Source organism: Malaya genurostris, chromosome 2 (assembly GCF_030247185.1).
Source record: "Malaya genurostris strain Urasoe2022 chromosome 2, Malgen_1.1, whole genome shotgun sequence".
Taxonomy (NCBI): Eukaryota; Metazoa; Arthropoda; class Insecta; order Diptera; family Culicidae; genus Malaya; species Malaya genurostris.
Window position 1 is genome coordinate 254048160 of NC_080571.1, and position 24948 is coordinate 254073107.

The 24948-nt window shown below is 37.5% G+C and overlaps 1 protein-coding gene across 2 annotated transcripts in view; it reads left to right on the forward strand.

The window, feature by feature from the left end:
* The window catches only part of LOC131429549 (histone demethylase UTY), a 152405-nt gene that overhangs the window by 38941 nt on the left and 88516 nt on the right, over positions 1 to 24948 (forward strand). Inside the window, exon 1 of one of the 2 annotated variants that reach the window (XM_058593744.1) lies at positions 12912 to 14096. The exons of the other annotated variant lie outside the window; for it this stretch is intronic. The gene's annotated coding sequence lies outside the window, so the exon portion shown is untranslated. Of the gene's footprint in view, positions 1 to 12911; positions 14097 to 24948 lie in introns of those variants that run through there. 2 annotated transcript variants of the gene reach the window in all.

The window sequence follows — 24948 nt, forward strand, 5'->3', positions numbered from 1 at the left end:
CACACACAGACATTTTGCGTACTCGACGAACTAAGTCGAATAATATATGACACTCGGCCCTTCGGGCCTCGGTTCACAAGTCGGTTTTCACAGTGATTGCATATGAGAAAGGCAAAAACTAAGAGCAACTTACTCCATATTCGTCAAACGAACAAAATCAGTAAACTGATAGTCATCAACTTGAGTTATCTAACAACTTAAAACACTGTTTCTGGCGTCTAAGGCTTCTAAGCGTCATTCGTATCGAAAATAGTGCAAAAGGATCGGTTTACTATCCGACTGCATCAACTGCACCCTTCAATAAACTAAACCATTTAAGATAACTTTGATTCCGTTCTGGTCACACCAAAGTAATATAGCGATAAGTTTCCAAAAAAAAAAACATTTGGTTGCACACCGTTGTGGTTGCGCAAGCCAAAGCTTCATCACAACCAGAACGGTAAACCGGTAATATACCGTGAATTTCTGGCCTGATTTGGCATCTTGTCACTGGGCCAAAGATGTTTTGAAATGGTATAAAGCGAACGGAGTCCATGTTGTATCGAAAGAGGTGAATCCACCTAACTGTCCGGAGTTGTAACCTATCGAGCGGTATTGGGTTCTTGTGAAGAGAGAACTCTCTCAATATAAACAATGAACTACAACTATAGAAGCAAGTCGAAAATCTTGGACAAAAGCAGCTAAATCGATTTAACAGACCCTAATGGCTGGAGAAAACTCAAAAGTTGGTAGTTTCTTCATGCAATCTAATTGAGTATTAGTTTAAGATGACTAATAATGCAGAATTAAATGAATAAAGAATGCATCTTGGATTGAAATAGCAGCTTCAAAATTTCTTTTAAATTTAATCTGTCCAAATTGTTTCACGAAAAAGCCTTATTTCGTAGTCCTATACAAATTATTGTTCGTACAGTTAACTTGTGGGGAACGTGGTTTGAATACAATGATTTGTTAAAGTTCAATCTAAGGCATCATTTTTCTATAAATTATATTAAGTACATAAGACTTTAACTAATTTTTATTTTTTATATTACGAACAATGTCAAAGTTACATTCTGCATTCGGTAGTTATTTCTTCATCCCATTCACTAAAAAAAGGTTCTATCATAACTTAATAATGCATCCATTTTAAATCAAGCCATTTGGACATTTATCGGTGACCGTGATCTCCAACTATTATTTTTTTTGCCGCACTGCACTAATTTTCGCTCTAATCCCGCCGAGTTTGTTTTGATGTCCGCAAATGTTATTTTTTTGTGTGTTCGCTTTCGTCGAACTTGTTGCTTTGCTTTGCTACGTTTTGCATTATTATTACTGCAGCATATACCGTATTATAAATGCTGTTTTAATGATCGCTACCCAAATCGAACGAAACACCAGGATTTTTTGCTGTCTGGGGCCGTTTTCAGACTGCTCCTTATTTGGTCAAATTTGGACCGCCGACTAACCGAGGGAACAAGCAAACCTGCATGCGAGGTAGAATGCATGTGTTGTGCATCGATCGGAAACATTGACCTTGTGAGTTACATTGACCTTGGTGTTAGGTTGCTGTTTTTATGTGTGCTGCTCCGTTCGTATTTCATCCACGCGGCTTTTGATAGATCTAATTTTTAAGTTTCAGTTCGGTGTAGACAGGGCTTGTCTTCCATTCGCAGGATTCATCGTACCGCGAACCGCCGTGTGCTGCCTCATGACCCGAAGCAGGCCTGTTGTTGCCGTTTCGCATTATGCTTGGATAATTGCCGATATAACATAACGAGTAATCGGGTACACGCGGAGGACTCCCGCACCCGAGCGCAACTAATTTGGGATCGGGTGTCTGATCAATTTGATTGTACAAGAAAGAAATCATTATCTTGTCAAATATTCGTGAAGAGATTAGGTTATTGCTAATAAGCTTGTTGTGATGGTAGCCGGTTCTAACGGTTAAAATAAGCATAATAAACCGGTTCTGGCGGTTGCATTCTTCCAAGTACGATGAATTTACTAGTCTAAACATCGTACTATAATGAAATAAAAACTGCATATAAGGGAGTATTCCTATGGGATGGATTTATGTGCCGTTAAAGTATTGTTTATATAAATTCAATTTAAAAAAATGGTCACGTTCAATCGGGGCTGCTTTGGATCGCGATTTAATGCTAGTTTTATTATTCTGCTAAATTATTATGACATAACGCCAGCTACTGTTTATTGATCAACGTGGATGCAGCATGTGGCAACAGGTGGCATATGACAAAACAAAACAAAAAAACACGACTCATAAATTGCATTATGGGCTGCAGATGCGATTGCAACTGTTTTTTTTCCGTTGCTTTGCACATATATACTGTCGTAATACCGAGTAAACTCTTCTCAGATGATCAATGATCAGAACCGATCAATGATGATCGGTTGACGTCCAATCTACCTTGATAAAATTGTGAGTATGCAAGAAATTTGGTAGCTTTTATTACTATTTATCAGGACTAGTTTCCCTGCAGATTTTTGTTTATATTTTCTTCTGTACTTCGTGATTCACAATACCAATTTGAAAATTATCACATTAATAGACTTGTTACTCGGAAACCGAAACTTGGGTGTGAAAATTAAGTAAAAGTAGTCGATATCTTTAATCTAACGAAAGTCGGTTTAACATTCTATCAAATATTAAAAATTAAAGTAAACTTACATCAAAGCATCTTTGTTTTTTGTCGTGAATACGACTTACTTTACTATGGGGTGCCTTTTCAAAATTTATCCTCTGAGAGAGTGATAAGTTTTTGATCGTGAATATCTCTTGTTGTATCTAACGCATCAACATAATTTTTGCTACATGCCATCGGAAATATGAGCACAATTTTATGATAAAATATTCAGTTGTGTGACATAATCTCAAATAATTCAAAATTAAACTTTTCTGAAATGTTTGGTATAAACGAGTATCAAAGAGGATAATTCATAAGGCGCGTTTGCCTTTCTCGTATTTTTAAAGCTCATAGCTCAGTGATCTGTGAAAGGATTGATATAATCTAACTACCAATAGAATCGAAATTTTTCAACTTAAGCGTGTATAGAAAAAGCATTGAAGTATTTCAATAGTACACTATTGAAAAACGTGTCTCATTTGACCCATGTCAACACCAGCCAATCAGAACGCGTTCTGAGGAAAAGAACTAAATATCTGCTGCTGTACAACAAATTGTTCGAGAAAATGTTCCGAACAGTGCTTAATATTTGGTCCTTCTGAAAGGCAGGAATGAATCCCGTACAGCATCCGAATAATTTCTTTTAATGAAATGCAAATCCGAAATGAAATATCGAAATTAAAATTTTATATGCTGCTATTTTTATAGTTGTTAGGACCGCCCATTAGTGAAAAAGCTACAAACGAAATCAGGTAAAAACAAACCTCTCAACAAAAATTGGATCAGATTGGTTTCTATCGCCACTGCGAGCAGATGTATTTTGTGTCGTTTGCAAAGCTGGTTTCGCTTCCGACAAGAGCGATTACGTCACAGCTGCCAGTCATTTGCATTGGTGAAAAAGCAACGGTGGAGAGCATTACACAAAATCAGCCGTTCTAATGGCTCTAAAAATTTTCTAAAGAACTATTAGGATTTGTTGTTCGCAAATCGTAAGGAAATATCCTCAGTTTACTGCAAATCTAGAACAGTTTGGTTAGATTTGTGCACTTTTCGCTGTGTGAAATTCACAGCAATCGAGATCAAGTGAAGCCTTCTTTGTTTTTGCGAAAAATGTGGAAAAGGGGAATGCTTGTATAATTCATACAATTGATCAACTAATTGATATTCGGAAGTGTTAAAGAACATGTTAGTTGTTTTCGTATTCACGACATCCAGTTATGTCTCTGACATTACCCACCTGCCTTTTTTGTTTTGTTTATTTTCCTGTTTTTGTCGTCTTTGATGTTTTTTCCAGGCGTTGGGATTGTTGGTTGATGGAGCCGACTTACCTTGCTGTACATTGAATGTAATTGAAAGTTCATTTGATGAGAGTGTTTAGCTTCTGCATCCGAAGTACTGGGGTTCAAAACGATTTGCGGTTATTGTCTTTGGGCCTACATTTCTTCTTATTCATTCTTTCTCAAAGTTAGCCATACTGAATTGGCACGTGGGTTGCTGGTTTTTGTAGTCGATCAGTGATCTACGTGTCCACCGTCCGTCGTAATAGAAAGTTACATAAGAAGAAATTGGTTTTGTTGAACGCGTGCGTAAGACGCACACTATTCATAGAGAATCTCTTCACATAGAAACAAATCTTTTAGAATAAATTTCTGTTCAGTTTTCGAAGGAAAATATGCACGCGCACTTTTTTGCAGAATTTTCTACGTACACCGGTATGTTGAACTTTATGTTTTCATGCTCGACATAGCATAAGTTGTCGTTGTCAGCAGCGAATTTAAGGGGCGAATTGAGTGTATTTTTCACTATTACTTTTGTTCAGTTAAATCTCAATTACCTACTTTAGATCAATGAGCATTCTCCTCTTAAGCAAAATTTCAATTTTTGTAAAGAAAGTTGAATGCTACACAGTGTTAAGTTTGCTCATTTCGAAATCGTCTGATTGTTCACAACAAGTTATTTTGTTTTGTGTCGTTTCGGCAATGCCGAATTTCTCGGATGAAAGTGAACCGAGTAAGTGACATTGATGTTTTCTTAAATGAAAGACCTATTGAATTCCTGTGAAGGTATCTGAATGTCTTAAAATTCATCCCAATGGATACCAAATTGATATAATAGTCTGGTTTATATCACGAACTATAGAGACTTTTCTAGTGTACTTGCAACACTATATTGGATTCTAGATTAGTAACAGTGTTCAAACACCGTTCATTGGAGTTGAGCTCAGATTTACTAACATATAACGCATCATATTCGAAAAAGGTACAGAAAATTTGCATTACTTTTCAAATTTATACACGCATTTGACACTGTTCAAGTCCAAACCGACTCATTGTTTCGTATTGAGAAATTCCAGAAATTCACTGCAGAAAAGTGACAAAATCGGAATCGACCTTTTTTAATTTGATGGCACACGTTTTTAGAATGGCTTTGATTTGCACGGATGGAGAGACTGGGCCAATTCAAGACTGATTTTTAAATAGGGCGTATATATTTTTGCATGCACTTTCTTCGATTCGTGATAACTCGGAAATTGTGAATTTTACAAAAATAGTGTTCAAGTAGGAGTTGTAGGAAATCGATTGGGCACTCTAAAAAATATACACTGTTAGAAAAAGTTAAACACTTTTTCAAGATAAAACCAGCCGAAAAAATAAAATTTAGAAAAAAATGTAATATATTTTTAAATAATTTTATTTGAACCTTAACCTAAAACCCACATAAGTGGGTGCAAAGTTGATAATGTGAATTGAAGAATGACCAAGTTACAGCTAAAACAATTCACCAACATTTGCAAAACTTCAAGTTTCTGATGAAAAATAGACACCGAAATAAAATTCTGCAAATTAAAAGAAGCAGCTAAAAAAAAGGTCGTCATGAGCAAATTTATATTCTTTAAACTCTAGATTTATATTCTGATTTTAAAATGATTATTTTTTTTTTGTCAAAACTTGAAGTTTTCCAAATATTAGTAAAATTTTCTTTAAATGTAAATGCGATCAGGTTCTATATCTTTTTTTTCAAATAAAATTTTATTAGGCTCATTTGTGGTTCTATATCTTTGATCTTAGTCATAGTTTCGAAAGTCTTGTGTGTTCGGCGCATTGCATTGAAAAAAAAAATTTGTTTTATTCGCTTTGCTTCGCAACGATTTTTGCTTCCATATTGCGCAATAAAACTCACTGTTGACGATTTTTCCTTTTTAAAGGTAGTCGACCGCTCCGGATCACTCGTGTCGTACATTACCAGGCGTGTTGTAATGTTCTCTGGCGTGTTCCAGTAAACCCAGGTCCCATCAACAGTTTCTAATCGATACTTATAGACTTGCACGATCCCGTATTAACATAACCAAACACGCATCCGAAGTGTGCTCGCGTTTGCGTCTTCAATCCAGAATCATCATGCGCGACAACCAGGGGCAGGAAAATTGTGTTTGCGCTCAGCTCCAATCCTTGTGGTAATCAGCTTTCCTGCACATCACAACTTTCTGAGTCAGCCAACACCATTCATGTAGTTTTTGACATTGCTTTGGTTTCCATTCGCCGTATAGTTTTGATTTATGAGAGGACGAAAATCGTATTTTTCCATCCTTCCCATGAAAAAGGATTCAAAATCTGTAAAAGCCTAGTTTAGTTATTCAAGTGTTTTGAGCTATGCGCTAATAAGTTACACTACATTTAGGGGGTTTTTGATTAGAAAGTAACTGGTTTGTATGAAATGTTCACTCGTCGACACTCGTATAAGTCCGTGACACCAGAAACGATATTGCATCTCGGTGTAACATCCTTAAAATGTTACAAAAATAGTGTATGCTTTACGTGTGCATAGTGGTTCAAATTGGACATCTAGGAGATGGCAACGTGAAGAAAACAGAAGTTGAACTATTTTTTATCATTATTGAAACTTCGCATCATCAGCTGATCAGTAATGAACTACTCGATACTAAATTTGAAATACTTGGCATTAAATGATATGTTTTTATTCTACTCTTTAGTTACCATGTCTGAAAGATCTGCGATGAATTTGAATCCAATTACCCTATTTGTTGCTTTGTCCGAAAATTGTACTTGTGTTGACACTGAACTGTTTCAGAACATTATTTATGTTCTGATGCAGTCAAAGAAAGCAGTAATATTGTTCTAGTGTCTGAATAATAAAATCTACATTTTCTTATGTATTCAGGAACCAAAAACCGTTTCGCATTTTTTTTGTGAAACTTCTCATGATGCGAGAATCCTTTGTGAAGAGCATTTCCAGCAAATGGTACGCCAAAATATGTACACAATATTTCTCTCTTCCCGATTGTTTATTTACATCGAACGACGGGTAGGCACCATGTCTCGCTGTGAAGTTTCCGAGACTTCTCCATCATTTCGAAGTTTGTTGCCTACGTTTGGTACTCCGTTCGGCCAGGTTTACATGGGTCTACACTCATACACACGTGAACCATACTTTGCCAAAGAGTACGCCAAATTGTCCCAGCCGAAGTCGATAGTCAAACAACGAACTTTCCAACAATGTGAAAAACGGTTCCACTGTATTGTATCAGGAAACGTTCGTTGTTGAACGATGGGTGGTGGGTTACATGAAGCGACTCTGGATGATGTAGGTATAAATATATGCACGAGGTTGTTTCCCTGTGCGTCCACATTTTCACATGGCAAATCAGTTTTTCATCCCATGTTGGGAGGTCACTGTCGCCATTAACTTTTTTTGCGATTCCAAATCCCTTTCTTTGGCGCCTTTTTTCAGTCTATGGTAGGATACTTGAATCTACAGATAGACTTATATAGTTCATTTACATTGACTGTGTAGTCGACAGCTGTATTAAAATTCGATTGCAGTGTTTCTGCACAAAAAAGTATCAGAGTCCTCTTGGAGGATAATTAATGTATCGTACGATTCGTTGCTTCATGATATTTGCATCGTCACTGATTCATCCGTGAGGCAAACTAGGCGGTTAAAATCACACCCGCAGCTAGCCGATGAACCGAACTGCCCGTGGCTACAGCAATTCGCGGTTACACCAGACAACATCAAGCGGGGTTAGTAACCTCTCACAGTACAGTTGGTTTACCGTTTCCTCTTGGTTTGGTCCTGGATCACCGTGTCGACGCGGTACTGAATACAACGCGAGGAAGGTAATAATCCGTGAACCGTCAACACGCGCCCCGCTCGCGACTCGGTTCCATATCTTGATCGAGCTTTCGACCGGCACCGAAGGATATTATCACTTTCCTTTCGACGTGTGTGTCCTTTTCGCGCCGAGTCGTTCTACGGGTTGATGGTAGAGGGGAGTCAAATGAGATCTATGTATTCAAAATATGGGCTCTCCACTATTTCTCTGTGCTGGTTGTAACGACTAGTATTTCCGTGCTTTTCCGGAAGATGTTTGCTTACTGATTGGCAGTGTTGCTAGTGATTTGGTCGTCCTAATTAGAATATGTATGATTTTGCCACACGGATTAGTCCATTGCTTAGAAATCGAGTTCCATTTCGTAGACTTTGCGTCACTACTTTGTACACGAATCAATTAAAATACCTTTGAATCGAAACCACATGAGGCATTTTTTAATTAATTTGGGCATAGAACATAATTAGGGGATGTCACAGGGATGCTGTGACTTTTTTTTTATTTCTCAGACACAAAAGGGACATGAAAGGAAAACGTTTTTAGATTTTAGAAAAGGTAGAACAAAAATCTATGGAGCATAACAAAAAGTGAATTTTAAAACTGTTTTAAAGACTGGAAGAAACGATTGAACAAGTGTATTACCGCCATAGAGGATTACTTTAAAGGTGATTCAAATTTGGTGTTGAAAACTCAATAATAAAATATTATAACACAATTTCCGTTACTTTTGGGTCTCCCTTCGTATACATCGTATGGATAAGGTCATAGTGATTGTTGGACTAGCAAAAACACACCCAACCATGAGCCATTCAAATTAAAATGTGTCCCTACTCCCCTTTCAAAACTTTTTTAGATTCAATTGCATGAATATTGATAGAAACGCCCTAGTTTTCGAGATTTCAAGAAATTTCGCTATCTGTCTTAAAACATTAGGATGGACTCATAATTAATCAAAAGTCACATGACATTTCGATTGTTTTTACTAAACGAACAATAAGACCATAGATCTACTGATGAAACTGAAAGTAAGAATAAAATGCGGGTGGGTAATGACAGAGACATAACCAGAATGACATTAATACGAATAATTTCATTGCATTTTTCTAGAACGCAAAGCAGCTGAATGTTGGTTTTATTTGCACTCGTTTGGCGCGAAGCTCGCACTGCGGCTCACCAAACTGATTCTGTTTACTTTCAATTTGCATATTTTAACAGCTGAACAATAACCTTTGTAAACATTTGTAGCCCTCGGAAAAACTGATTTGTAGTATATTCTCCGTGGAATTTTCAAATATAGTATATACGATTATAGCGTTATATATAGCGATTTCGAAAATCTTCTTACTCGAGCTTAATTTTTTAAATCCATAAGCAATCTTTCGAGGTTGAGGGATTTCCATGATCTTTGTATGCAAACGCTTTTTCCTGATTAGATCTCTCGGAAGGCTTACCGTGAGTTACAGCTAGAATGTACAGTTGGCCAGTTTATTTACATAGGTTACCAGCGATGTACATGGAAAATTTGTGCTATAAATGAAGACTGCTCGAGAAGGAATAGGTTTCATTATGTGTTTACACAACATTCATTTGGGTATCAGTAAATATATTTATCCATATTTTTTTCGGTGAAAAAATCTTTCAGCATTGCGACATGGTTCTTTTCAACATAATCCCCGTTAACGATCGAAAGAAAGATCGTGCACTCGTACTTCTCCTATGCATTGTCCTACTATACTTGGATTTTGTATGTGTTCTTTTAGGTTGTTATTATTGAGTGAATTTTCTCTTTTCCCTGAGGGGCATTGAAATCTTCGAACGAAAATCTTATTGGGTTCTTAATTTTACTTCAACCGTATTTTTTTTCTAAATCATAGGTTTAATTGTAAAAATAGAATACATGACTGGAACCCACATGATCATATTTGCGGAGCCGGATAAAATTTCGCAGTAGCCTTACATTTAAATCAAAGTTTGCAAGAATCGGTTCAGCGGTGTCCGACATAATCGAGTGCACTTTTTCAATTTTTTTTCATATTCACTGCGTTAGTCCAGAAGTCCGGATAAAATTCAATTGCAGGCTATGAAACCATAAGTCCTTTAATTTGAATCTTTGTATGTGAAAAATGTTACAGTTGTTTCCCGTGAAAATCTAGAGCACTTTTATCTATTTTTTTTACAAATTTACCCTTGTTACTCCGGAACCAAAAGTCGAATACAGATAAAACTGCATAGCAAATTATGTGACGATACGATACTTTGCACACGTTTTCAGTATGACGAAACATTTATTTTACACGGATGCGGAGACCAATCCAACTCAAGACTAATTTTTAAAAAGGGTTTATTTGTGCATGCATGTTCGTCAAATCGTAACTAACTCAGAATATGTAAATTGTACAAAAATGGTGTCCAAGAAAAAGTTGTAGGAAATCGATTGAGCACTCTTAAATAAATATACACCGAGAAAAAACAATTGAATACTTTTTACAAATTAAAAAAAAACTACCAAAAAAACTATAATTAAGAAAACATTTATTTAAATCTGGTGTAAATTGGTGTTCATGTGAATTGAAAATTGACGAAGTTACAGCTAAAACAGTTTGCAACACTTCAAGCTTTTGATAAAACATAGTCATTCAAAACCAAGTTATTATTTTAATTTTAGTTTTTTCGGTTGGTTTGCTAGTTTTTGAAAGAAAATTTTTTTTTTTACTGTGTATATTCATTTTAAGATTTCCCAATTGATTTCCTAGCACTTCTTTTTGGACACTATTTTTGTACAATTTACGGTATCCGAGTTAACGCGATTTAAAGAAAGTAAAAAAAAACTAGATTAAAAAAAAAATTAAGAAAATACATACGCCCTTTTTTAAACCAGTTTTTAGTTGAATCGATATCTCCATATATTGATACTGATGGTTTGCTATTGTAGAACGTGTGCCAAGCTTCGATCAAATTGAAAAAAGTCGATTTTGATTTTGCCACTTTTTTGCTGTTAATTTCTGGAATCGGAACTAGATTTCGGTTCTGGATAACATTCGAGCCGGAAGTCGGATCCATATAACTGGATTTTTAAGAAAACCAAGTTCACTTTTTATGCACATTTTATATCGTTTCTCCAGAATCGGAAGTCGAATCCGTATAGAATCTCGCTATTGGGTCTATTGGATCTTTATTTTGAATATAAGTTTATAGCTACGTTCATAAATTTTTCTGTGAAGCGGTTTATGAGAAAATCGAGTGGTAAAATTTATTTGCACATTTTGGATCGGTACTCCGGAACTGGAATTCGAATCCGGATAAAATTCAATAACCGACTATTGGATAATGAGTCTTATTTTAGCCTATTGTACTCCGTTACTCCGAAATTGGATGTCATATCCAAATAAAATTCAGCAGCTACGAAACCTTTCATTTGAATCTGAGTTTATGGAAATCTGCTTGAATATTTTTGAGAAAATTAAGTGCATCGTGTTTTAGAACATTTTACCTCGATACTCCGGAATCAGAACTCGGATACGGATAAAATTCAATAAAATGCTTTAAGACTGCGAGACCTTTCGTCGTCTCTGAGAAAATCGAGTGCACGATACATACATACACACAAACATTTGCTGATCTCAACGAACTGGATCGATTGGTATATGATTATGACTCTCGTAGTTTGCTATTGAATTTTCTCCGAATCTGACTTCCAGTTCCGAAATAACGGAATATAATATCCTTATAAATAGAAAACTAAAAGCATTCGATTCTCTCAGAGACCAAACCGATTGGTTGCCAAATCGATTCTTACAGTAATCGACGTTTACCTTTGTAAAGGGTGATTTTTTTGTTGGTATTTTTTCGCAACACTGTTTTTGACAGATCACGCGTGAATCGTGTCATGTGCCATTGTGTAATTTGTTCAGTTTGGTCTCTAATTTAATCATAAATCGTCGTTTTGTCTATAATTTAATCATGGATGGGCGCTGGCAAAGTGGGAAGAAGATCTGCTTTTTTTTATCGAAAAATTGCGTTCAGCGGCGATGCTCATTTTTGGTTGAATGTTTACATCAATAAGCAAAATTGTCACATCTGGAGTGACGACCAGCCAGAAGCATTGCAATAGCTACCAATGCATCTAAAAAAAGTCGCTTTTTGCTGTGGATTATGGACCGGTGGCATTATTCGTGAAATACCAGCCGATATGTTGGAGTGTGTGTGCCAAAATTGGACCTTGCGTCATCTAAATAGGGATTTCATTAATTCCAATAATGATTTCATCAATTTTATCAAATTTTTTTTTAAAATCAAATTATATACCTTTTAAAAAATCACCCTTTATATAAGAAAGGTAGTGTTCTTTTATATCGTTTACTGCCCTTTCAAGCGTAATTAATCATTTTCTATAAATTTATGATTGATTAAGATTCTTTTTTCCGGGTGTTAACGGTGCTCAAATTTTCGTACATACAATAAACAAGTACTCTTTCAAATTAAGTACATACAATAAACAAGTACACTTTCTACGATAAATTGCACGTGCTCAACTGGCAGCACTTCTTCGCGAAGCTTTGCCACACGATTACTCTTCAGTTCCCATCATCAGTTCAACCCGAAGCAACATAGATAGATATATCACGATACAGCCAGCAGCAGCAGCAGCAACACAGCAGCAGATGAATGTGTACATAAAAACAACCATCTCAGCTAGGCGAGCGAGCTCCCTCTTGTGGTGTGTGGTGTTGTGCACGGGACGGTATCCGCTGGAAACACGAGACTTTGCTTTGCTCGGCTGTGCTCCTGCTGTGCCGTGCTATACGTAGGCAACGTACGTACGTACGTACGTTCCATTTTGGGTGGGTGTCGCATGAGGCGTAAGGTGATCGTTGGTTCAGCTGGGACGCGGGCGGTGGTTCCCTAACCCACACGCTTTGCTGTGTATGTGTGCGCTCGTCTGTGTACTAGTTGTGCATTGATGCCGTAATGAGCCATAATCGTCACAAGTTCTCCGGCTGCACCAGCAAATATGTTGACCGATTTGATTTGGCTCTCTGTGTGCATGTGTGCGTGCTGCTTTGTATAGTATGCTGTAAGCTCTATGTTGTACCAATTCGACTGCTGCTCGGTATCAAAAACCATCCGTAGTCGGTTTCAGTTTTCGACGGTCGGCCAACGCGGACGGACGGACGGTGTGCGTTTTCTGCCCCATTCGTTCGAGAGATTCAGATCAGCGGCTCTCTGCAGTAGCGATTCTAGGATTGGATTGTTTGCTGTGTGTTTGAAGGTTTCTTTTTTTCCCCGTGCAATGGTGAAACGAGAAAGAGAAAAACGGTGAATAAATACCAGCTTTTCCTCATGGTTGTTTATTTCAATCTAAACCCGCAACCGTCAGTGTAGTTCGTCGGAAGAATCTGATAGTTTTTTTTCCTTACTGCTGTGGTTCTCGCAAGTGAAAAGAAGGGTGCGCCGGAGCGAGAAGAAAATAGAAGGGGGAATCGAAGCATTAGTGGAAATCGTGAGAAGCCAAGAAGAGCATAGAGCATAGCGTATAGTGAATATAAAATGTGTTCACATGATGAGGAGAAAAAAAATAGGAAAGCAGTGAAATCGTAGTGCTTTTCGATTTGTTATATGTTTGTTAATGTGCTAGGTAAAGCTTTTTTCGGCAATCCGACACTGCCAGTGTGAACAATTATCATAGTTAAGGGCAAGCATCCTGTGTTCAATTTCAATTGTATTACGAATAACGAGAAACTAGATTTAATGTGAGTTTATTATTCTGGGCAAAAAAAAAAATCGAAAAGTGAAGAAAGTTCTCTTAGTAAAATAAAGTAGAATTTCTCGTATATTATTGATTGCAAATGTTGTTCAACTACACTGCCATTATCAATCATCGTGTGCGTATTGCTCGTATCTTCCGAAAGTGAATTCGTGTTCGTTCTACACGGCCATCCACTTCGGTACAGCTACAGCCATTGATAGAAGCAGCAGACTCTCGTCTGCCCACCCCACCGAAGCATTGGAGAATGGAATAAAAGTACATGTGCTTGAGTGAGAAAGAGAGTGATTCAAGCGCAGGGTTGTACCGGAAGTTGTTGAGAATTTTATTGAAGAATTCGGATGAAAGACCGCTACTGCTCCGGGTTATCTATAGTCAAACAAAAATCGCTGCCATTAATACAGAATTGTTCAATTATACCGTCTAAGTGTGTACTTCCAAACTAGTGTGAGATAACTTGAAACTGCCATTTAGTATAGTGTATTGTGAGTGTTTATACTGATATGCGAGAGAAATTTTAGTAGTAAAACTCACTAGTGTCAAGAACAATTTTACTCCAACGAACTTTGAAAAGGTATGTTGATATAACTGGATATGCGTGTGCTAAAATTTAGAATTAATGTTGTGCTGCGATTTCATATATACCTAACAGTTAATTTGAAGGTATCCTGTTTCTCGTGATTGTAACTGTTTGTAAACATTGGGCAGTTTCGTAATCCACTGAAGGTGTACCATTTGCACCTGTTCGGAATAACACCCTGGTGTGCAGTAAATTGCAACACAGCTCGCCTAAAAGTGCAGTTTTACAGTTTTTCGCTCGACCTGCTTCTGTCTCGTTGTCTGTGTGGTTGTTTTTACGTTCTCACTCAAATGTTTCATTCTTCGTGTTCCTCTGTAGATTTTCATTAGTGAGTTGGGACTTTATTTTTTTTGCTAAGCCGCATGTTTCTGTTTCTAAGCCTAAGACGGCGTTAGATCCAGACCGTAACCGCACCAAAAAAAAGGCTCACCTGGGTGGCGATTAATTTCGGGGAAGTAGTTCAACACGTAAAAGTGAAACTCGTACCCGCGAACTAGGCGCATGGAGAATGATAATCCCTAGCGAGGCGCGAATATTCGTTCGTCCATTATTATCGCTAGCGTGTGACAGTTGGCCTCGGCAATCACCCTTCCTCGTCCGTCGACAGGCATGTGTCATAATAACAGAAGAAAAAAAAGTCATACTAATACGAGTGCTGAGCTACTGCCGAAGGCCTACCCTAACGATGTGACGTCGCCCACTTTTGCTCGGGATGGGATGCGTAATAAATGTTACGCTCGGAGCCAACGGCCTAGTGTTGATGACGTGTGACTCGATTAGAGTAGAAATGAGCGACGGATATATCCAACGAAATGGAAATTGCCATTTAGTTTTCTACCCCTTTTTTTCGGCAGTTGAACCCGGCCCGGTGGTATTAGTTCTGATGAATGTCTGCAACATTTGGCGCTGTTTTTTGTGCCATTCTCTTTGTTGGGAAGTGAAATTTTGAATCTCCAACAGATGCTACATCTAGACTGTTATCTGTTGTTTAAAGACATTTAATGCTGATTTATCTGGTGTCTGGTACGAGAAGATGTGCGTAATTAAATGGTTCAAATTGTCAGTTCAAGTCACGAGTTGTTTTGATTAATATATTTACATTTTTTGAATGCATTCATGCTTGATGGTGCTCTTCAGTTGAGTCCCGGCATCTTGTCTTCTTGGACGAGTATTTCAACTGCTTTTCTAAATCGTTGGTCATGGATTCTGACAGGTATGTTAAATGTCAGTGGGATCTTCACTCTAAAAGTCGGTCGCAAAATCTATTATAAGATGTACCGAAGCAAACCCGATCAGATGTGATTGTCAAAATTGTATCAAATTTTGGTATTATAAATAATACAAAACGTAGCTGAATTTGATATAAATTCACTATGGATAGTTGTTAAAATATCTATGAATTCTAAGATTATTTTCATGTAAAATATTATGGCTGTATTTTAATTGGTTTAAATTCGTATATCGTCAATAGTATTTTATTGTATTTGTTCACGGAGAAAAAATAATTATATTTTCATTACAGTGTTCAAAATTTCTTGACCATAATTTGATATATGAATAAATTTCACTATTTACAATTCAAATTCTGATGTAATTTTAATGGAACTACCTATCGGATTGAAAGGTGTATATCTTAATTATATTTCTTTTAATGTATACATATCAAAACGAGCTACAATTGTATTATAATTGTGATATGGTTTTCTGATCGGGATCGGGAAGTTTATATGACTCTCCTAGAAACGTTCTGGGTTATTTGAAAAATTCTTGGTGTCCGTAGGATAGCATCGACTTACCCATCACTGATGAAAAGCATCGACTTACCCCTCACGCTCTTCCCGTCCCTCCAACTCTATATTAAATGTTTGACCTAGATACTTTAACGAATTTTGTGTCGGATTTGCAGTAGTTCCATACTATGTATCGAATAAAAACTCTACGACTAGTGCAACTACTCATTTATACTATAATCACTAGTCGTGAAATGAGTGTTCCTCGAACAACTCACTTGGGATGATTGATATTTGCTTCATCCACGGATGAATATTGCTTTCATATAAAATCAAAAAATTTTGTTAGTTAAAATTTTCTTTGCTATTCGATCTCGTTGTCACCCTTTTTCTAGGGGGACATGAGTTTCAATTTCCATCCATCGAGGATCGGGGGTCACTTCGTCCGCGGCTTATCTCATCATCCATTGCTTCATCGTCGGTGTTGTGTGTGATTTCCGTTTTATTTTCGTTGTCCTTGTTGATCGTAGTCTTGGGCTCGTTGAGGGTTGCTGTAGATGCGCCTTGTTGTACATTGGTTGCAGTTGCTGGTTGGTTGGAGGGTAAATTGTTAACTGCAGCTGGTGTACTTTGTTCTATAGGGGATACTGAATCGTTGAAGGGGATGCTTGGAATAGTAAGGATGATAGGCGGTCAGAAGCATACGATAACCCAGCCGTCGGCAGTGAGTGAACGAATGATAGAATGGAGTGATTGAATATTGTAAAAGTTTTGTTGAATGCGTCCGACGATGGCTGAAGAGTAGTAGGGCGAAACGTTATGCTGAACAAAAAACGTTAAGAACAGTGTTTCAATTCTCACCGAAAAAAATCAACAAACAACCATAATTGAATATGCTTCATTGTTGTTGGTGGCTGTCACAGGTGTACTGGGGTTGCTTGGGGTTGGTGTGAAGGAAGCACCGTTGTCCTTTGGTGTAGTTGTCTCCTTGTCCAGTTTATCACATGACTTACCGTAGTGAACAGCTTTTTGGCAACATTGACATGTGGCCATCATATGTATATGCAGAGATGGCATTTCACCAGAGATATACACGCTAGAATCAGAGTTTTGTCACACCGAGGATGAAAAAAACGAAGCACCGCACAAAGAGGAAAGCGCACTTCTTCTCAGTGTCTAATAGACAGCATTTGAGTGTGTGCTTGTGGTTAAAGCAGCTGGCGCGAGTGAAACACATTCTCTTCGCATGAATCGCTCACACGCGCTCTCGTCTAAATACACCCAAGTGACCACTGGCGCGTGATAGTGAGCGAACACTTCTGTGAACTTCAATTAATAGAGAGTAGATCTGGCCTTGTTATGAAAAATTTGCAAGGAAAACCGAAAATTTTACGATAAATTGTTTTATTTTGCTGATTTTGCGTATCCACGCTTCATCTACGAAAACCATACAGCAGAGTGCTCACCGGCGGGTACACCTCTGTGAAAGTATCTGCATCCACCTCAGAGAATTTATTAGCTAATGCTCTAGCACTTTGGTGCGATTCAGTGGAAGAGGTAAAAGGAAATAAACAAACGCACTCGTGATGTGTGCACACTCTAATACAACAGTGGTGTATAAATGTGAAAGAGAAGAGCTCTCGTTGAAGTTGTCAGTGCGAGGGGAGAAATTTTGCTTGCTCTTCGTCACACAGAGGAGATAGACATCTCTGTGTATATGTAACAAGTGATTTGCACGGAATTCTTGTATCTTGACCGGAAATCACATAAGAAGGTATAGCCTTCTTCAAGTGTATGCGTAATAAACGTACGCCATTTAGAATACCGGGAAAAAATTCTCCAATTTTCTTTTTCGATAGAGAGAATCTCACCGTATTGGAACATAGTTTTGCGAATATATGAATCGGGGCTTGAGGGAAGATCATGCACACGCACTTCTATAGCACTATCTTCCATATATACTGGAATGTTGTACTTAATGTTTTCGTGCTCCTCATAGTGCACATTGTTATTGTCTTTTGCGAATTGAATTGCATCCAACTCAAGATGCATCTGTTCCTTAAGTAAACCTTCAAGTTCACGTATCGAAGGTCGAATTTTGCACTCTCTGAAGTCAACAACAATTGTATTCTTCCGTGTCGGCGCTAGCTTTTGTTTGGTTCACTCATTTCGAGGTCGTTCTATTGTTCACTACACAATACTGTACTTGGATTCTTCCGTCCCGAACGTAAGCGGTTTTGTTATATCGACTGACTTGGATGCGATGTAAATGCGAACTGCTAGGTGACATTGTTAGTAGTATTAGAAAACATTGAAAAAGTTTACAACTAATCGTCGAAACGTTGGGAAGTAAAACAACTGCTGGTCTTGTTTTGGTAAACCGAGCAAATTTGCTTTTCTTTACGTTTCGTCTCGTCAGAGTATAACACACACAAAAAAATTGAATTTTACAGGTGACTACTTAATCCCTCATACGATGTAATTCATAAAGACCTAATTTGTCAAATGAAGGAAAATCTCATTTGTAATGACTTAATGTGAGATGAGCTTGAATTTTACTAGTTTCGACTGTAACTTGCGTTCTACTAGCAGGTGGGACCGTATGAATTTAAAGTCACCTTTTACCAGCCAAGCAGATGTACGCTTCTGTGGCTCGGTCGAATAACAGACGTACTTGCGATCCAATGATTCGTGGTTCAAGTTGCGACGGTTGCTCTCAGTATTTTTTTTTATTTCAATGAATTTCATGTATAGAGTTTTAGACACAATATTAAATGTTCTTCCACGTAAATTTGCGTGAGCTGCGACGCTCCATCTATGTGCACCTAATAAGATGTAAAATCACAGGGTTTTTTTTAAGTGTGCAGTTTATGTAGTTATGTTATGTCAACATTTGTCAGCATTTCAACATGAACCGCTAAGCAGATATGAATCTCCAACGTGAGTTGCGAGTTTTTTCAAATACACCGAAGTACATCGTCCTTTCTGACCTGACTTATAATTTTGGTTATGTATTCTTAGCACAAATTCGATTAGTATTTGTGCTAACCAAATTTGTGCTAAAAATACATACCCAGGGTGACAAGACCGATTAAATTGAATAATCTCGAAATATGTTTGAAATTTTCGAGTTATTTCAAAATTTTAATTGATTAAAAAAAATTCTCAATGACAATTTGTCGTGACTTGTTTTTAAGTTAGGTCAGAAGTTTTTTTTCACAGCAAACACCTAATCTCATTAGGTTGAAAGACAAGCATAACATAGCATTAGCGCCCGTGTGTTACTGCTCCGTTATTGATCAGAACCAATTAAGCTTGCAGAATGTTTTTCTGAAACAACTTGCTTAGGAATTGCACGTAGTTTCACATTGTGTAAACTGCATTGATCACTGCATGTTGATCAATACCGACGCCGGCCACGTCCGAGGAATCTTCTGCATTTCCACATGCATCACAAGAAAGGGTTGTTTGTTAGTAAATTTTCGAAATCATATGTGCTTGTAAAACTCCAGACAGCCGGCTGTCGAGAGGTTTGCTATCAATTCATAGATTTCATTCATTGTGTTCTATTTTCTTTCCAATAAACATTCGTAATACTGGCATCATCATCAATAGAACAACAACGCCTTACGCGATACGAAATAATGTCGAAATCTACATCCTAACCAGAATAATAAAATACCAAATGGGTCCTCCTCGCAGTCTAAACTACATTTACATACATCCCAGTTATAAACTTCACGCGCATCTTAAACTTAGCATTTAATCCGAAAAAAAATAGATCCTCTGATCAAACGGTCCCCGAGTAATCGACGGAGTTTAGTCTATCCCGATTTTTAGTAAGGCAGAAAATAATAAGACATTATAAATAAGTAAAATGTTAAATGTTAAAAATGACTTGTAATTTTTCACGCATTCCATATAAATCTAATAATACCGACAAAGATATGCAGATGGTGCTTCGATCGGTTGACATAGTTTAATTTTGAGCGGTAAATTCGCAGTATCCGTGGCTTGAACCTTCTTTAGTTTCGTGAATTAACATTATTCTATAAATAACACTTTTCACTAATCAACACACACTTGCCACAGCTGCATTATCACTCAACATAACTGTTCAGATTAATTACTTTTCTATAAATTGTTTGATACACATTGAAATTAGACTGTTTTGAGAGCAACACTTAGGCACTGCATCGTACTCTCAGTGATGCCAACTCTCAGATATAGTTTTTTAATCTCATTAGATTGAAAGACAACAACAGAAAGTGATTTCAAATAACAAACCTCACTTCAACGGGGTCGTTAAACTTTCTAACCGAAACATCCCGCTCGCTGTATGAAACATCAAGCAGCGGGAAGCAGCCTCGCTTAAGATCAACAAAGAACATTGATTGACCTTTCGGGTGTCACCTTACATTCACTGTCATCGTAACCTAAGATGATGCTCTGTCGGTTGGTCAAAGAATAGCCGCTTTTCAAAATTATTCCGTGTTTTAAATTCGTTTTCGAAATCAAACTCAGCTCAGCTCCATTCGATAGTGGTGGAATGCAAGATTCTCAGAATCGACTCCAACCGATAGGCTAACCCTTATTTACGGCTCATGTGTCAACTGAGACAGGTCTCATGCAGCTGATAAGCGTAGGCTTATCTACGGTCAGTATAGAAGAATGGGACGAGGTAGTCGTGTTTGGAGTTACTCTTCACCCTTCTATTTCGGAAATTTGTGTACGTCCCAAGTCACAGCCTTACTTACACTATAAGTCAGCCATGTTTGTGACTTAACAGTGCTGACTCGAACCTTTCAACCGGGCAGCGAATTGTCGGTAAGATCGTGCACGATCATTAATGAACCTATTGGTGAAATCCCTATTCAATCTTTGCAAACCCTCTTCATATCTAACCTTTTTTTTCCTTTTCCTAGCAAAGCTTCAGCAGTTCTACCTTGGTTTGCATTGTGTAACAAACACTTAATCAGTACCATTACCAGCTCTGTTCCAATTCACAATCGCCTCGACCTAAATCGCACTCTACGACAGCTTTGCTAGCTTCGCTACTAACAAAAACAGCCTCGTGGGTGCATTGTTCGCTGCACAAAGTGCAACCATCATGCATAGTCTGCAACTAGTTTAGATCCAACACATCATTAGTAGTTTCTATTTCTACTGGCTGTCCTTAGCGTACACAAAAGCAGCTTTCTGTCATGGCCGGTTTGCTTCAACCGATGGAGTAGCAGCTTACAGCAATTACAGCTTTGTCTGTCGGTCGGTATGTGTTTGTACTACACATTGCATTCGGTATGCAGTTGTGTGAGTCAAAGTACTTCGTCACCGTCGGCTATCTAATGCCACGACCAACAACTGTAAATATCTCCTCGGAAATTGCATTGCTGCAGCAGCAGCAGCAGCAGAAGCGAGAGCTAATACAAAGTGCAATTTAAATGTGTCGAAGACTTGTACAGTCACGAATGAGTTCCACTGCGACACTGAGGATCGATTGGGCACACTTAGCACGACAGCGAACACGGGTTCAGCGGGGAGGAGGTTGAAACAACAAAAATAAACAGCCACGCTTGTAATACATATTTGACCTATATTTCTGACGCTGAAAGCGTTTGTTTTTGTAGCGCAACTGAGCTCTACGCCATGGTTGTATGATGATGTGTGGAAAGAGTACGAGTTTTGCACTGTGTTGTAGTATGTGCATCCATGCAGGGGTGAAAGGAAGAACAAAAACAAAAAGAATGAAACCATACATTACACAAAGGCGCACTAACAGACTCCATAAGATCGTCATCATTAGTGTGCTACAATGTGTATTTGCACTAAGCCGCTTGTGTTCAACCGGCTGTTCCATCTCCTGTGATTCCCTGGAATGAAGGCGACCGAGCGAATTGTTCATCTATCGTTGCAACAAAACAGAGCAGTACCCTTGTAGGTATGTAAAACCAGCAACCGTGAAGAAACAAATCACGGATTGCACTTAAATGCTGTTAGGGATGAGGAAAGAGCGGAAACCTTCTATCGCGTCTAGTTGAAATTAGTTCCGCGAATACACTATCTTGAAGTAGGCACATTTTCAGCTCTTGGAAATTTTAGTCGTGTTCGGTATTATTCGAGGGTTTTTCATATCTACAGTAAAATGAAATCATCACTGGATTCTCCTCATTTTCAGATGACTCTTCTGTTCCGGAGTTACTAGTCGATGAGTACCACACAAACCGTTCCTCCAGGATACAAAAAAAAAACATTTAAAGAATTTGCCAAAGTCAAAGTGATAAATTCTCGTATATTTTGTTTGGTATATTATTACCGCACCTTCCTTTGAAGATTTTTCGTAATCTAGATATACGCAAGAAAGGTCTCATTATTACGATAGGTGGTTTTTTTCTTAACTCACGCGAACTCAAGCTGGAGCGTGTTAGTTTAAGACTACGCAGGAAGGCGCACACATGAAAAAGAGGTGATGAAAAATAAATAATCACACATATATTTGTTAAAAGGCTTAATTGTACTTCTAAGTTAGTCTTCTGATAATGCAGCCTTGATGGGTGTGTCGGTAACGCTATAAATTGAGCTAGCTCTTGAAACTTATCATTATCACCATGAATATTTTTAATGTTTTTGCTGCTGCTATTCCGTAAATCAGTGAATGCCGTCTTGTACTCTCGAAGCTCAGCTACTTGATGTTTGTTACTTCCTCATATAATGTATAACGTGTTATTGTGAAACAAGTTTCATATTAATCGAGTATGATTATTTTTATTGTGAAACTGATTGAAGCTAGAAACAACATGGGACAGCGTTTTTATTACAAGTTTTAGAGATAGCAACATAGCGCTTGATGTACAATCGACTCGAGTGAATAAGATCAGATTTATTCAACACAAATCCCAAATTTCTCTGATAATACTAGGAAATGTAAAACCTCAGTTTTTAAACCTGCGTTCGGCTTATACCATCATGATAACGTTGCTAAAACGTATTTAAAGTGTTTTGTACATTCATCCATAGTAACATTTAAACGTAAGTGGCAAACACAGTGAAATCTAAAAATTTCAAATGTGTCTATTCCGCGAATGACAGAGTGATACAAGGCCTCCCCTGCAGGCAAAAAACAATCAGACCGTACACAGCGTGCATGAGCCGGTGCCTTGCTTTTCTCGAATTACTTCTATCAGAAATCAGAGCTTATTTAATGCGGGTGCGACTAATTAATGTTGTTTTAAAATCAAAAGATGGTTTTTTGGTCAATTGGTTTCTCGTCAAAACGTTTATTTTTCGTTAACGGCCTTCGAAGTCGATGTGCGTAGGAAGAGCTTGTTGTAGAGTAGCCGTTTTTCAACCAACTAATTTAAATGTTACACCATACATGACGAAAAGTATTTGTAGTCGTTTTACCCTGAAGACGAAGGTATAACCTTCGAAACGTTGGCCGTTAACGAAAATTAATGTGTTGATGAGAAGCCAATTGGCCAAAAAACTATCTTTTGCTTTGAAAGAAATCAGAACAAATTGGCTCAAGTGGCACGCCTAGTGTGACGGTCATTTTCTAATGAGGGACGGGTATAGCGTGACGAGTTAGTCGATGCCTTTCATGCAGCCCACCTGGATTCGATCCCCAACCCCGCATATAGGGTCAGAAAGCTTTTCTGGTCCGAAGAGGTGAATGACCTTAAGGTTGAAGCCTCTATGACTGAACAACAACAGAGTTTTCTTAGGATATTTTAGGAATATTAAAATATTAAAAAAGAATAGTGAACAATATATTCGTCGAACATATGGAATATTTTAATATTTCATATCTAATTCGAATACATTTAAAAAAGCTTTGTAAATTTTGCAAATTTATTACACATAATGTTTTCGGAGGCTCACCGATCAACAGAACCAGGTATAAAAGAAGAGATATTCCAGTGCAGCCATGATTCCGGTTAACTGAAATCAACCTTTTCGCGAGACTTGGGACTCTAATTAAAAACTAAAATTAAGAAAAATATTCAATGGGTTATTTTTTTTTGTAAAATTCAGAGAAAATACATTTTTCCTACAATTCTATTATATCGTTTTCACTTTAAGCTAAGCTCAACCGAGCTTCAATCCCAATTGCTGTCAAATATATGGTTTTATAGTTAGTGTTGGAGCTAGGTTAGTTTTAGCTGCAAATGAAAACGACATTAATCGAACTTGAAAATGTACATACGGTAAAACTTTTGTATATGCTGTAATATTGCTTCTTAGAAATGAAACGCTTATATTGGCACCGATCTCATTCCCCTTCTTGATTTTTGGCCGAGTCATCCGTCAGACAATTTGGTGGGACGACTAATGAGATGATTGTTGATACAATCATTCTAAGGCATATCTAAATTTTAGCTTCGGGCAGAACAGATTATAGGAGTAACCCTATGCAGGTGTGGTCTGTTACGGTAGATAATATTAATGCAGTCTTTGAACAATATTTTTACTGATTTCGAGATTCACATTAATTCGGCAAAATGGCTGAATTAGGACAAATGATTTTCAGCATTTTGGTTTTTGACAAAAAGTCACCTAAGACGCATCTACGTCATTGCATCTAGTAAAAGCTATTTGCGAAGCAACAGTTTTATCTCGTAACGGTCTACGTGGTATTCCGAATTAGAGAGTACTTCGATTTGACTAGCGTTAAGAGTAACTCGGTTAGTACTTCGATTACCTTACTTTCGAAACAATCGAATATTGTTTGTCATTATATAAAAGATAAACTTCAAAATTTTTAAATTGCATTAGATATCTGATAAAATAAGCAAAAAATCAATTGCATCTATTATAGTTGTTAAATCGATGTAAAGCTCAATACACGCTGAATGCGCTACATTTTTACCTTTCTTATCTAGAAAGGCTATGCTAACACTGTAAAAACTGACTTATAAATCGACCGCTCATCCAATTTTCATAAGCGAATTTCGTCCAGATTCGACTTCCGATTCCGGAATTACAGGTTGATAAGTATGAAAATTTCATTTTAGGGAGCGTGTTTTATGCATCACATGGAAAAATCAAGCCAAATACATTACAACAGTCGTATAATTATTTCAATTAGGCAGGTATGGTTAGTGGATGATCAAATACGT